This window comes from Petromyzon marinus, chromosome 14 (genome assembly GCF_048934315.1).
Source record: "Petromyzon marinus isolate PM22_M1 ecotype Great Lakes invasive population chromosome 14, UKy_Petmar_22M1.pri1.0, whole genome shotgun sequence".
NCBI lineage: Eukaryota > Metazoa > Chordata > Hyperoartia > Petromyzontiformes > Petromyzontidae > Petromyzon > Petromyzon marinus.
The window spans coordinates 9,270,626-9,283,624 of NC_133680.1; the positions used below are offsets into that span (position 1 = coordinate 9,270,626).

Genomic DNA, 12,999 nt, shown 5'->3' on the forward strand with positions numbered 1-12,999 from the left:
TACAAATAAACATCAAGTATAGTTTTCTTTTTGTATCTTATCAGATAAAGGCCACTTGGGCTATTAGCTAATGTTTTTTTCTCGAAGCGACCTGGCCATCACGAATAACGGATCAACGGAGCGCAGTGAGAGAACGGAGTTTTCAGTCTTGATTGCAGGAATCCATACTCTTTGGTTCTTTCGGTAAAGCCATCACGTAGGTATCAAATAAAATAAATGACGACGTTTCGGGCGCAACACAAGCGCCCGTCATCAGGTGGGAAAGCATTGTGTTGCGCCCGAAACGTCGTGATTTATTTTATTTTATACCTACCCGACTTTACCGACAGAACCAAAGAGAACGGAGTTTTCGTTGACGTGCGTGAATGTGCCGAGCCTGAAGTTCCGCCCCCCCCCCGTGTTCCACACCGTGCCCCCCCCCCCCCTGAGACGGGGACGCGCTATGAACCGCGCGGCTCTAAACAATCCGGTGCCCTCCCGTTGCGGTGGGGGGGGGAACCTCTCGGTTCCTCGGGGGCGCGCGCCAGGCACCCCTGGGGCCGAACTCCGCCGCGCGTGTTGAGAGAAGCGGCGCGCGCACGACGCGGGGGCGTCACGGGGCACAGCGCCCAAATCCCCAGGGTTTAGGGTTCGGGGAAAAGGGGGTGAGGGCGCTTGATAAGAAGAGGAGGAGGAGGCGTGGCTTCAAAGGTGAGTGAGGAGGCAACAACAGGTGGGGAGGGCAGACGAATCGTGCTGGCAACGTGAGCCCTCTTGCACGTGTTCACGGTTCGAGAACCTTAGCGGCCACCCTGGTTAATACTGCGGGTTGTATTGACCATAGCACTGTATGCCTCGTTTGCTTCGAAGGTGGACGTCAATGATCCCGTGATGTGTTTCTTTTTTTTTCGTCTCGCAAGAGTAAAGGCCATCGTGTGTTGCCGTCACGGGTCCAAATTTACCAGATTTTAAAATGATGCATAGCAAGTAACCCCCCCGATCCCTCCCTCGCCACCCACTGACAGACCATAGAGCTGGGGCCATCGTTGGCGCCGGTGCCCCGTGGCTTCCCGGCTTGTCTGTTGTTTCCTGACCTCACGAGCGAGATGGACCGAATCGCCTCCTCTGGTTCGTGACCTCACTGTTGTGCTCACGTTCTGATATTAAACACGTATTATAGTCAAAGCTCGTGAAAACAAAGCGTGCTTTTACGAAACATACATTAACATTTGGTTCGACCTGAGCATCTCCCTGCACAACTTATGAAACGTTTTGAAGACGAACTATACCAGTCAAGTCAGTGTATGTCAGGTAAGGCCCTTTGAACTAAGACATTCTTTCAATATGAGAAAATATTCCTTCTAAAGTAATGTACAGTATTTGTACCTATCGGCACGAATATAAACATTTCCAACGAAATCGTAGAATTTTGTTTGATTCTGCTTCGGCTTCAGCGTCAATACAAATACTTGTCCACTAAATATGACACACCATTTCGAATGATTTGAATATTTTGTTTCGGGATGATCCCAAAATTATGAGATCACAGGAAATGATGACACCTATATTACATACGTTCTGTGAGTTTTTTCCCCCACCAAAAGTGGTGTTACGTGGCATTGGGTGAAGCCACTTTTGTGAGCATCTCTTTAGGCCCCTTGGTGGTTCCGTGTCTTTAACGGACACGCAGGGCAGTAGAAGCTGGACATGACCACACCCCTTGGGAGCAAGGCCAGATGTGCTTATAACCAAAGTAGCGTGCTTGTATCAGAAGTTGCCCTTCGCCTTCCTGCAAGCAGTGAAATCTAAGCACGTGCTGCTTATAGCAGAATTGTGCTTATATAAGGTACGCTATATATCCGATTCTCCTGTATGTTGAAAAGGCCACTGTTTCTCTAATACAGTGCGCAACGTTTATTACAAATCTTATTTTTTTTAAAAACATAACCACAAAGTGCCACTCATCCTTTCCTGCATCCCTGCGTCTCCCTGTCCTCCCACGCTCTCCAGATGCCCGCAAAGCGGCACTCTCAGCAGTCCCTTTGCGAAGCTTTGTGCTGAGTGCGGGGTTCCTTCTCGCGCTGCGCAGGGCACCACGCCAGCCCTAGGCAATAGCGGCAGAGTTGCGTCCAGCCCCAGCCCTGCCCAACCTACCCAGTAAATCAGGGGTGGGGAACCTTTTTTCTGCCAAGGACCATTTGTATATTTACAACATCATTCGCGGGCCATACAAAATGATCAACTTAAAAATTAGCCTGTTATATTTGGTCAAACATTTAATTAACTCGCCCCTAATGTGATGGGCTGGAACTGCTTCTCTTTGGTGAGGCGTGTGATGATGTTAGCTGGTATTGACGATGTTGCTGCTACTCGCAACTGCTTTGCCAGGTTTGCTCCTAGATTTATTGAATTTCGAGTCCCGCCTGCGGTTGCCTTGGCAGGGACACACCAAATGATTTCGGGGGCCTCATACGGCCCGCGGGCCGGACGTTCCCCACCCCTGCAGTAAATGATCCTAGGCAGGGCAATACCTCTCGTGATAAAATATGCCTTCTTTAAGAACTCCAGAACCAGGGCCACATTTCCAATTGAATATTTTCCAGGCACTCCCAAAACCCTAACCCACCCCCCCACCACCCCCACCCAGGACTCCTGCCCTGCCCAATAGTGGGGATAGGTGTGCGAGCCAGGGGGGGGGGAAATACTTTCCCGACCCAAAGACAATTCCAGATTACATTAAGTCCTGTGCCGAACAATGCGTCACGCAGTAGTGACCCGTCGATAGGTTCTCGCCACTGCAAACTTACCATTCATGTTTCGTGATCTGGAACTTACATGTGCACGTAGATATGTTTGTTTCTCCAATCCACTGCTGGATGCTACTGTAATAGTCTTTGTGATTGTAATTCCCACGTTGTGCAAGAAGAGCACGCAAGTGTTGTCATCGCATCTACTACGCCTCTATATAAGGAACAAAACAGTTAGACTTCTCCACAAATCTGCCTGGCGCCTGATGAAGCTGGTTGTAATTACTGGCGAAACGTCGTACTCAGATTGTAAATGTTGTGGCTTGGCTCTCCAACACACCGGTTAGTGCTGTACTAGTGACAAATTGGCACGTTCTGTTTACGTGACAACCCTTACTAGTTGGCTGTGTCGGGTGGTGGCTGGTTTAACAACACATATATTTATGCGATCTAACCTAAAATAAACTCCATTATGGATTGTGAATGCGGTGTTTTGCGCATTAAGTTTTGCCAATGTTCAAGACACCTCAGGAGGGAGGGGCGTGTTTTGCACGTTAGGTTAACTTGACAAAACTGCAGTATGTGGAGGAAAATAATGACAATGACTGGTCTGTGTGATGTAGTGTCCCATCTCTCGTCTCAACACAATAGAAAGGGCACCCCCAGTGGCAACTGGCTCTGTGGCCACAAGGTGACTCCGCACCTGGCCTGCAAACGGTCTGTCAGCAGTGGTGAGGGGGGGGGAGGATGATTTGCTGTGCGTAATCTCAATTGAGTAATTAGCGGTGTCATTTTTTACTGGGGAAATTTTGGACCCTGCCAATATTCAGAAAACACATTCATAACGAGCGGATAATATTTAAAGACCTGCATAGAGACAGCTCATAGGGACAGCTTTTTGCTGGATTGCCATATCTAGACGATCCAGCAAACCCTGCCTCCTGATTACAGGCGCGCACCCTGCCACGCCCTGTACAATACACACATCTCGTAATTAGCGAACTCCACGTAAAAATAACCGAGTTCCCGTTCCAGCGATCTCAATCACGAGAGAGAGTGTGCCCCCGAGTTCACAGTGGCCGGGTGTTCTCTACAGAGACCCCGCAGGCTTTGGCGTGGGAGGAGGGCCCTGGAATCGAGGACACGTCGCGCTGAGAATTACCTCCCGAGCAGGCCCGCCTGGGAGCATCGCATTTGACTTCCGTACAGGCAATAAAAATGAGTGCACAGAGAGAGAGATTGTATATATTAATAAAAAAAGCATCCCGAGCAAAACGCTGATGGGAATTGTTTAGTGCAGTGGTTCTCAACCGTTTTGGAATGATGGCCCCTTCAATCAAGACCAATGGTCACCCCCCCCCACCCACCCACCCAAGTTACTAACGCCACAGTAAACGTAGCGAGCGCATGTCTTACGCCACGGGTCGACGCGGTGCTGGTCAAGCGCCTGTTTTTCACGTTGTAGGACCGCCTCGGAAAGTGTTGTCGCCGCAACACGGCGCTGACGTGTCCACCGCGCAAATTCGAAATGTTCTCCTGCACGGTATCCGTGCCGCGGCTCTGCACCCACCCTCCGCACCCCGAAAGGCTTCCGTGGCCTGGCCCCCAGGATGGTGCAAGCGAGGGGTCTGGAACCGCTGCTGTGTAGAGTCTATGGGGGGGGGGGATATGTGAAACGACGCAAAGGGGGAAAAAAATTAAGTAGAGAAAAGTTATGCGTCGTTCAAGCATGCAGAGCAGATGGGAAACCCAAAGAGAGAGAGAGAAAGGGGGAGAAAAAAACCCAACAATAAAACATATTTGGGCAAATGGACAGGATTTACGCACTGTTAGTGTTTCAGTTCATTTGTAAACAACGTGGGGTCCTGGCTCTCCACGTCGCTCGATGATTTGCGGGGCGGCACTTGGAGCAACCGGGAGGCCCTCTTGAAAGGGTTTATTTTTGTTTCCACCTCGTCGTGCTTTGTTTTCGTAGATAATGAAAGCGATTTGGCCGGTTGGCAGGCAGCCTGGTCGCACCTGCGCGTTCGCTCTGCTTCAAGACTTGCTGGAATTTAATTAAATGATTTAATATTAACCGTAGACTGGATGTTTTTTTTTTAAATACACATTATATCATCTTATTTCCACAACGATCCAGAGTGTGGAAATACTGTATATGTTTGAATGGAACGATAATAAAACAAATATTTCATTTCAATGCTGCTGTTATCAGCCTGTGACTTGCTCGACAAAAGCCTCCCTCATGTTAATCATAATGTTTATTTTTCACAAGCATCATCGTTCATGAAAATGACATCTCACAATGCCTGAGGAACCTCAGACAAGCTGGAAGTCAGACAGGCGGTGAGCCGTCGCTACCAACAATATCCAAACTTTGGAGTCCTTTACATATCAAGGTGTTTCTCTCCATTCCGGCCTTTCCTTAGTTATTGCTGTCCAGTCGTGTTCACCAACATCTTCTATTTTGTAACCTCACCTGTTTCTCCTGCCTACCCTCAGTCAAAATGAGTTTTACAGCTGTGATCATGACCGCACATTTATATGGCCCGTAAGGTTGGTCTAAGAGCCATGTTAAACTGGTTTCATCTTCTTAGTGATCATCAGGAAAGCATATATACAGCATGTACGGTTGTTCAAGGCAATCCTGGTGATTTGATCATAACCTGTGACCATCCAGAATGCACCTGATCTCATCAGATCACAGAAGCTGAGCAGATTTAAGCCTCGATCGTGTTTGGATGGTGTGGGCTACTGCCGGGCTGTGTTGTCAACAGAGGAGAGTGCAGCACAATTCCATACTGTCTTACATTTCAACTTAAAACTTTCGTGACTGCAGGAATTCATATTCTTTGGTTCTTTCGGTGAAATCACGTAGATATTATAATAATAATAAAAAGAATAAAAATAAAATAATACAAGTTGTATTATTTTTATTCACTTTATTATTATTTTACTATCTACGTGACTTTACCGAAAGAACCTAAGAATATCCATGCTGTCTTGTTCCAAGCTCCATCTATGCCCCCGCCATTACCAACCGGCACTGACCAGAGCAGTGACGTTTGATCAAATAACTCCCACGACCCAGCAGAGTGCGCGGAGGCACTCATCCAGCGGTGGATTCACAACAGAGCTGCACGCGTACCTATCTCAATGGGGAATGCTATCCCATTAAGTTATAAGCTGTTCAATGGACGAATGAATGAATGCTTAAGACTCCGCACATCTGGAGGCTCTGCTGCACCGGACAAATTCCCCGCAGACCAAACCGAGGAGCCACCCACTCCCGTCCCATAACCCTCACCCTAACCCAGGCCCCCTACGCTCCCGTGAGAGAACGTGGGAACTAAGTCGGAGCTGCGGACGGAGTGGGAAGAAAAGAAAGACATTTGTTGTTCGTTCCGGTTTTTCTTAGATTAATGCTGGGAGGATGGTTGTTCGCTGGTCAGTGTTTGGCATTTATATGACTCCCACTTGGACAGTGTTAATAATTCACTATATTGCCGTTAACATTGTCGTGTTTTCTTTGACATTGTAGTGAATGCTGCGCCCGAGTTCTCAGTTCTTTAGGTGAAGAGAAAAGGTAAAGATGCAGCCCTGCAATTACTCGCTCAGGCCACTGCTGGCGGAAGGGCTTCACTAGAGGGAGCTCTGGAGAGCCCGTCTAGAGCGTATTTGGCCTTCCCCGTTTATTCTGGCCAAATGTCCTGCAAGAGGTGGGAGTACCCAAGCTAACCGGTCACGTTTACAGAAAGTCAACATCCGGTTCTCGTCTACAGTGGAATATTAGGAGGTGATGATGGGTGTACATCGCACTTTACCCAGCCACACGTGGCCTGCCGGTCGACTTACCGTAGTTTATCCTTTATACATTGCTGGGTGGACCTGGATGGACACAGGCGTGGAGATGGAATGGGAGGGGGCGGGGGGTTAAGGAACCTCTTCATTGTTTCAACTCCCGCCACCGGGAAAGAGAGGATGTCCTCTCAATACCGTCATGGGGTGCTGCGGTTGAGAGATGTTAACTCCCTCGCCTGGTATGCAGGAAGTCGTGGGTTCGATCCTGACAGAGACGCCTAGATATTATGAGTTTGCATGTTCTCCCCCTAGTCACGTGGAATTTTCTCCGAGTCCTCTGGTTTTTTCCCTGCACATTTAGAAATATGCTTTTAAAGCATTTGGCTGAAATAATGTCCACATGATAAGCCACTTCGTTGAGCTATCATTTATGGCCAGGTCGCTTCTGAAAAAGAGCTCTATAGCTCAGTGGTTCCTTAACCTTCTAAAAAATTTTTTTAATAGTTTAGTTTTGGTTTTGATAATGAAAAATGCGTGCCTCAGAGGTCAGAGCACTGAGCTTGCACTGCTGAGATCCTTGGGTTTAAAGCCAGACATCTGCTCATGATTAGTGCCGTTTCTCAAGTGTAATGAGTTGATGGTTTCAGCCCAGTCATCAATGAATGCGCACACACACAAAAAAAACCCACATCATCTTGTTCTTTGGCTTTTCATTTCATTTGGCTGAATTCCAAAGCGCGATAATTAAATTATCGGTTCGACTGAGATGCGACGAACACCAGTCTCATAGTAGAGTGGCGTGGGATCGTACACCCCACGCTGTACAAAGAAGAATAAAAAAGCCACTCTCTTGAGCAGCCATTGTTGGACACATGGGGTCACACTGTTTTGCTAAATTTACAATTGGAATTTCAGTCACTTGTCAATCACACTTTAACATGTAGTCTTTTGTGACCAATATTATCCACTAGCCTTTTGCCCGTCCAAGGACGGGTGTATTGCAGTAAATCTAAAACTTGCAAGCGAAAAGCAGAGCGCGATGTGATATTCATCGCATTAATGCGTGTGCAGTTTGTAAGGGCGCGGTGACACAGACCTATTTCATGTAAAGGTTATAATCCCTTGTTCATCATGACGTCCTTTTTACTTTGATGTAACAGCGTTACAGAGATCACGTGACGTGAGGGTTCTGGCTTTGTAGTGAGGGTTGTGAGTTGACGCCGAGGAGGGGGGAGGAGGCGCCTCGGCCCCCACCCCATGTGGAGTGACGTCACCCGCTAATTATTATGAATGGGGGGGGGTGTCCATTTGGAGGACGTCACCTGCTCATGAATATTAATGAGGGGGGCTGGTCGATGTGGAATGACGTCAAGAGCGTTTAGGACATATTCCTGGGTGATTTAGTAGGTATAATATAGTTTGTTTGGGGGGTTAGGTCCCGTAAATATGGATGTGTCTTTAAACCGGCCTCCAATCTAACACAGCTAATTAGTAAGGTTTGTCACGTAAAAAAACATGCCAATTCGATACTAGTTCAGCACACCGGTGTGTTGGAGAGAAATTGTAAATGTTGTGAGTTTACTCTCCAACACACCGGTGTGCTGAAATAGTAATGAATAGGCACGTTTTGTTTACATAACAAACCTTACTAGTTGGCTGTGTCGGGTGGTGGCGGGTTTAACGGCTCATTTATATATTTACGCGATCTAACCCAAACAACCTCTATTATGGATGATATTGGTCGCGAAAGCCTTCGTGTTAAACTGAGCCAAAGTACTGGCTGCTGTATCATCTGCTGATTACTTCCCTGAGACAGCGGTGGAAATTGCACATTCATGTGGCAGAGAAGAGTATGTTCACAGGAACACCCAACTTCTCATAAAATGGAACTCAAGGATGATGTTGCTGTGAATCAATTCTCAAACAAGAATTCAACTTGGACTTTCAGATTGCGAGGTACATCCTCGGCCCGCTGCCCCACCCAGATGGATACGAAATACAATGCCACCAAAGAAAGAGATTTCTCGTGATTTTTCTTCGTTGGTATCAAAGTTTGGGATTTGGGCTATGGCAGTGCGCATACATTGGTCTATTGCTATGTTATATTCCAAGATATTTTAACCCTCTCATGTCGACTGTGGTGGACTTCTATAGTGTACGAAGCATTTTCAACATACACGGGGTGCTTCCCTGACTCCTACAACCATATTAAAGCAACATCTATTTGCGTTTTTCTTTGAATAATTAATGCATCAAAGGGTTCATATCCAATTTTTGATTTAAAGCTTTCGTGACTGCAGGGATTCATATTCTTGGTTCTTTCGGTAAGATGTTCTAAATCAAACCAAACATTAAACTAATTTTCAATGGTACAGTATATTTTTTCAAGTAGTGATATCCCAAACTTTCACAGCTGCTTATTTCCCTTCACACCAACATTATGTAAACTCCCCTCCCCCGCGCCTGGTCCATCATGGTCTATCATGTACCTCCTACGTACATCATGCTCATTTTTATGCTAATTCCTTTGTCAAGGCGCATTTGTTTCCTCCCACACAGCTTAATTGACGCGACCTGGGCTTGGCTGATTTCACTCCAACGCTGTCCTCTGGACAGTCCGGTTCCTTCACCTGATGAAGGCCACTTGTGTTGTGGCCGAAACGTCGTGAGAATATTATTGTGTTATTTTATTTTATCATTTTTTAATTTTATTCTCATTCTACGTGACTTTACCGAAAGAACCAAAGAAGATTGTTTCCCTTCTACGTGACTTTACCGAAAGAACCAAGAATATGGTTCATATCTAATTACAATTCACAGTTCCAATTCAAATTCCCTCCACATTAAGAAAGGTGCGTTTAGAGTATTTGGCTGCTATAAATTTCCACATGATGGGCCACTTCGTTGAGCTATCATTTGTGGCCAGGTCGCTTCTGAAAAAGAGCTCCATCGCTCTGTGGGCCCTATCTGATAAAATACAAACAAAAATAATACTGTAGTTTTAACTGCGCGAGCAAGGGAAAGGCAGAGTGTAGGGGCCGTGTTGGGGTTGAATAGAGAAAACTTTGGCTGTGTCAACATAGCGATGACTCAGAGGGCCCTCCAGGTTTCCCTGATCCCTCGCGGTCCACCGCTCACTGCGATTATGAGAACTCCCCGGCGCGTTTCAGGGAAGATCTCTTCTTCCTAATTGCCGACAAGTTGTACCGTGACGCTGGAAAAACGGTGCCTCGTCCCGCCACCACCCCCCTCCCCCGGGCAATTTTCGCGGCTTAATTCGCATCGCTTCGCCGTCGCTACGGAGAGAGCCCTTTTGGGGTTGCCCGCCGGGTTGCCGTGCCGTACCGCGGCAGGCAGCTGTGAGGTCCAACCACGACGACCCACACGGCCCTCTCAGCCGCTCATCTGCATCTCCATCCCGCCCCCCCCCCCCCCCCCCCCCCCCGCTCAACCTCCTCCACCGAGCGCGAGCCGAACGTCCGAAACGGCCCTGTTAGCGTGGCCGCGATGAAAGGGCGGGCACGACTCAGTTTACGTTTAAAAAATAGTTTAGCTGTTATACAGAATGAGTAACAACGCGATCTGTTTGTGTGTGTGAGGGCAGGCTGCGACCTGCTACGCCTATTCCAGAATTGTGCTCATTTTGTATGGTTTTTTAACTTAACTGTGAGAATTTATAAATGGGTGGGGAGGAGGCTGAGTCTTCATCAGGGGTGCGCTCATCCCCCTCCAACTCCACCCCCACCTCCCTCCTGGTATGAGTGGGCACCTGGGAATCGTGTGGGTGAGGGGCGCGTGGTTGGGTGAGCAGATGTTGGGAACCGCGTTTGAAATCCAATTTACAAGTGAATGGGCGAGGCTGATTGATGCGCGGAGATGGAGTGTGTCTGGATCAGGAGGTCTCTGCAATTGCTCGCGCAGATATCTAATTGATTGACGTCCTATATTGAAGCAGGTGAAAGCCCGCAGAGATTCATCGTTTCATTCGCAAGGCATGGCATGAGTAACTCCCAAGTACGCTGGGTGAGCCACTATTTACGAGCGCTCTCCATTTTTTTTACATTTTCAGGATGTTTTTTTCTCTCTCCCTCCCCCCCCCCCTTTGACACTCGTGAATGATATCACCGCTATGTATTTAATGTCCGTTTAACGGACGACTGCACGCTTTGGAAATTGCTGAGCGGCTGTGGAAATGTAATCGTTGTCAAGTGGGCAGCTCTGTGGTGACTGAGCTGCCCATTAGGCTGTAGAACGACCTCCGTGACATGTGTACGAGACCTGCAATAAATGTAATCCTTTTCCTTATCAGCCATGGCCTATCCACTGCTGGATGAAGGCCTCCACACACCATTCCCCGCACCTCCGATTAGCACGGTTGGCTACGTACCGTGCGAAAGAAGTTCAACATGCATGCATGCATACGTTACTGCCTTGGCAAATATATATTTCACTCCTGCACGTAAACTGATCTCACTACTCCATCGTGGTGGTCATCCTCTCAGACATATTTCATCACCAGACTTGTCCATTGTCCATCATTCCTCATTATGACGTCTACTGGTCGGCCCACTTATGTTGTCTTCAGATTCAAAGCGATGTCTCGAAAAGCAATAACGTTCTTTGTTCATAACAGTGAAGCCTCACTGAACCGCACGACTCTTTTTTTTAGGAGGGTCCTAAGGGTCCTGCCAAGTTGTTTTGCAGTCGGGGATGATCATTGCTACGTACAGTATATTCCAATTAAGCAATTTGAGGGTCTTTTAAATATGTTTTTAAATAAATGCGGAGCAACGACGCCGGCGCGCAGTGGCATACTCTTGCGAATGAGGTCACGGGATCTATGACGTCCACTGTCAAGCGGACGGCGAGGTATTTTCAGCGTTAAAAAACGCCCGCTGTATTAATCGGGGCGGCCGCTCGATTCGAGCCGTGAACCTCTGCGAGAAGGCTCTACACCGCGGGGCCACGTCACGGCCCGAACGATGGCGAGATGTTAACTTCCTCACCTCGTATGCAGGAGGTCGTGGGTTCGATCCCGACCCTGACGCCTGCTGCTGCTGTATATTTGGAGTTTGCACGTCTCTCTGTCCCGACCCTGACGCCTGCTGCTGCTGTATATTTGGAGTTTGCACGTCTCTCTGTCCCGGTGGTGGCGTGGATTTTTTTCTCCGGGTCCTGCGGGTTTCCCCCCCCCCCCCCTCCACATTCATAATCAACGTGCGTTCAAGAATATTTGTCTGCTGTCAATTTTCACACGATAAGTCAACTTCGTTGAGCTGTCCTTTGTGGCCAAGTCACTTCTGCAAAAGAGCTACACATAGCTCAGTGGGCCTGACCTGATAAAATAAAATTTAAAAAATAGTCTATAGTTTAGGTTTAGTTTAGGTCCAGCATGAAGCGCTCCCGACGCGAACCCACAACTCACCGTGCAACGCTGTGGCCGCTGCTGCGAGGGGGCCTCAAGCGAATCCCACGGGGCGGTTTCGCTGACGCGTGCCGCATTATAATGAGGACCGACAGCTCTTGCCGTGACAGGGAAGGAGTGGGGGGTGGTGGTGGTGGAGGTGGTGGGGGGGGGTTAGTGGTGGCAGCTTGCAAAGGCTTACATTGCAGAGCGGGTGTCTCTGGGCACAGCTGGTCAGAGCTGGACAAAGGCAGGCTTGTGTGTGCGGCGTGAGTGTGCAGGCTGGCAAAGTGTGTGTGAGGGAGGGGGGGGGGGTGCTGTGGGGTGGGGGGCTCCCATGTGTTGTTGCTTATGCCCGTGTCAGCGTGGGGGGCGCGTTGTGTGGCGGGCGAGCGAGTCGTTGGTATTTTCGTTCCGCTCGCAGCAAAAAAAAAAAAACCCCATTGATGGCACCGGGGGCTCATCATAATCGTCGTCAGCCGTGATCAATCCATTGCTTTTGGTGTTTAGTTTATTGACGGCACCCGCACCTCCGATTAGCACGTTTGGCTACGTACGGTGCGAACGAAGTTCAACATTCATACATACATACATAAAAGGCCGTGATCATTGCTCGTGCCGAGAGATTATTAGCAGTCCCCAACTACTGCATTCTCCTAACCGACGCCTCGGCTGATGGATTGAGAGCCCCTTGGATCACGGGGGCCATGGTTTAGGCGCATGGTGGTGGTGGTGGTGGGTTAACCATACTTCGTCATGTTGGTCAGTGCGGGGCGTTGATAGGGCCCACATTTTGTCTCACCTCTTGCCGAGTCCCAGACTTATATCTGCGCGGCACTAACGCCTCCTTTTGCCACGCCAAGGTCGTTGCTCCAAAAACGAAGCTTATTCAGCATCATTACAAAAGAGCATTGGACTTACAAGGCCGCGAGTTGGAATCCCTGCTGGTGAAGGAACACAATCCATCATGCCTCCTCCTAAGTAGTCAAAACGAGCACCACTTTGTGTGAAGTCAGCATTGGTAAGACAATTGATAGACTGGCATTCCAGCATAGGAACGTGGAATTT

At 48.4% G+C, this 12,999-nt stretch overlaps 1 protein-coding gene and 1 long non-coding RNA gene across 2 annotated transcripts in view; one reads left to right on the forward strand and one right to left on the reverse strand.

Annotated features, from left to right (window-relative positions):
- The window catches only part of LOC116942333 (uncharacterized), a 51,932-nt gene that overhangs the window by 1,124 nt on the left and 37,809 nt on the right, over positions 1–12,999 (forward strand). The window lies entirely within an intron of this gene.
- Positions 7–12,064, reverse strand: LOC142924581 (uncharacterized). Its single transcript, XR_012941695.1, has 2 exons — positions 11,953–12,064; positions 7–4,377 (listed from the first exon to the last, which is right to left on the reverse strand). It is a non-coding gene; the product is annotated as an uncharacterized LOC142924581 (long non-coding RNA).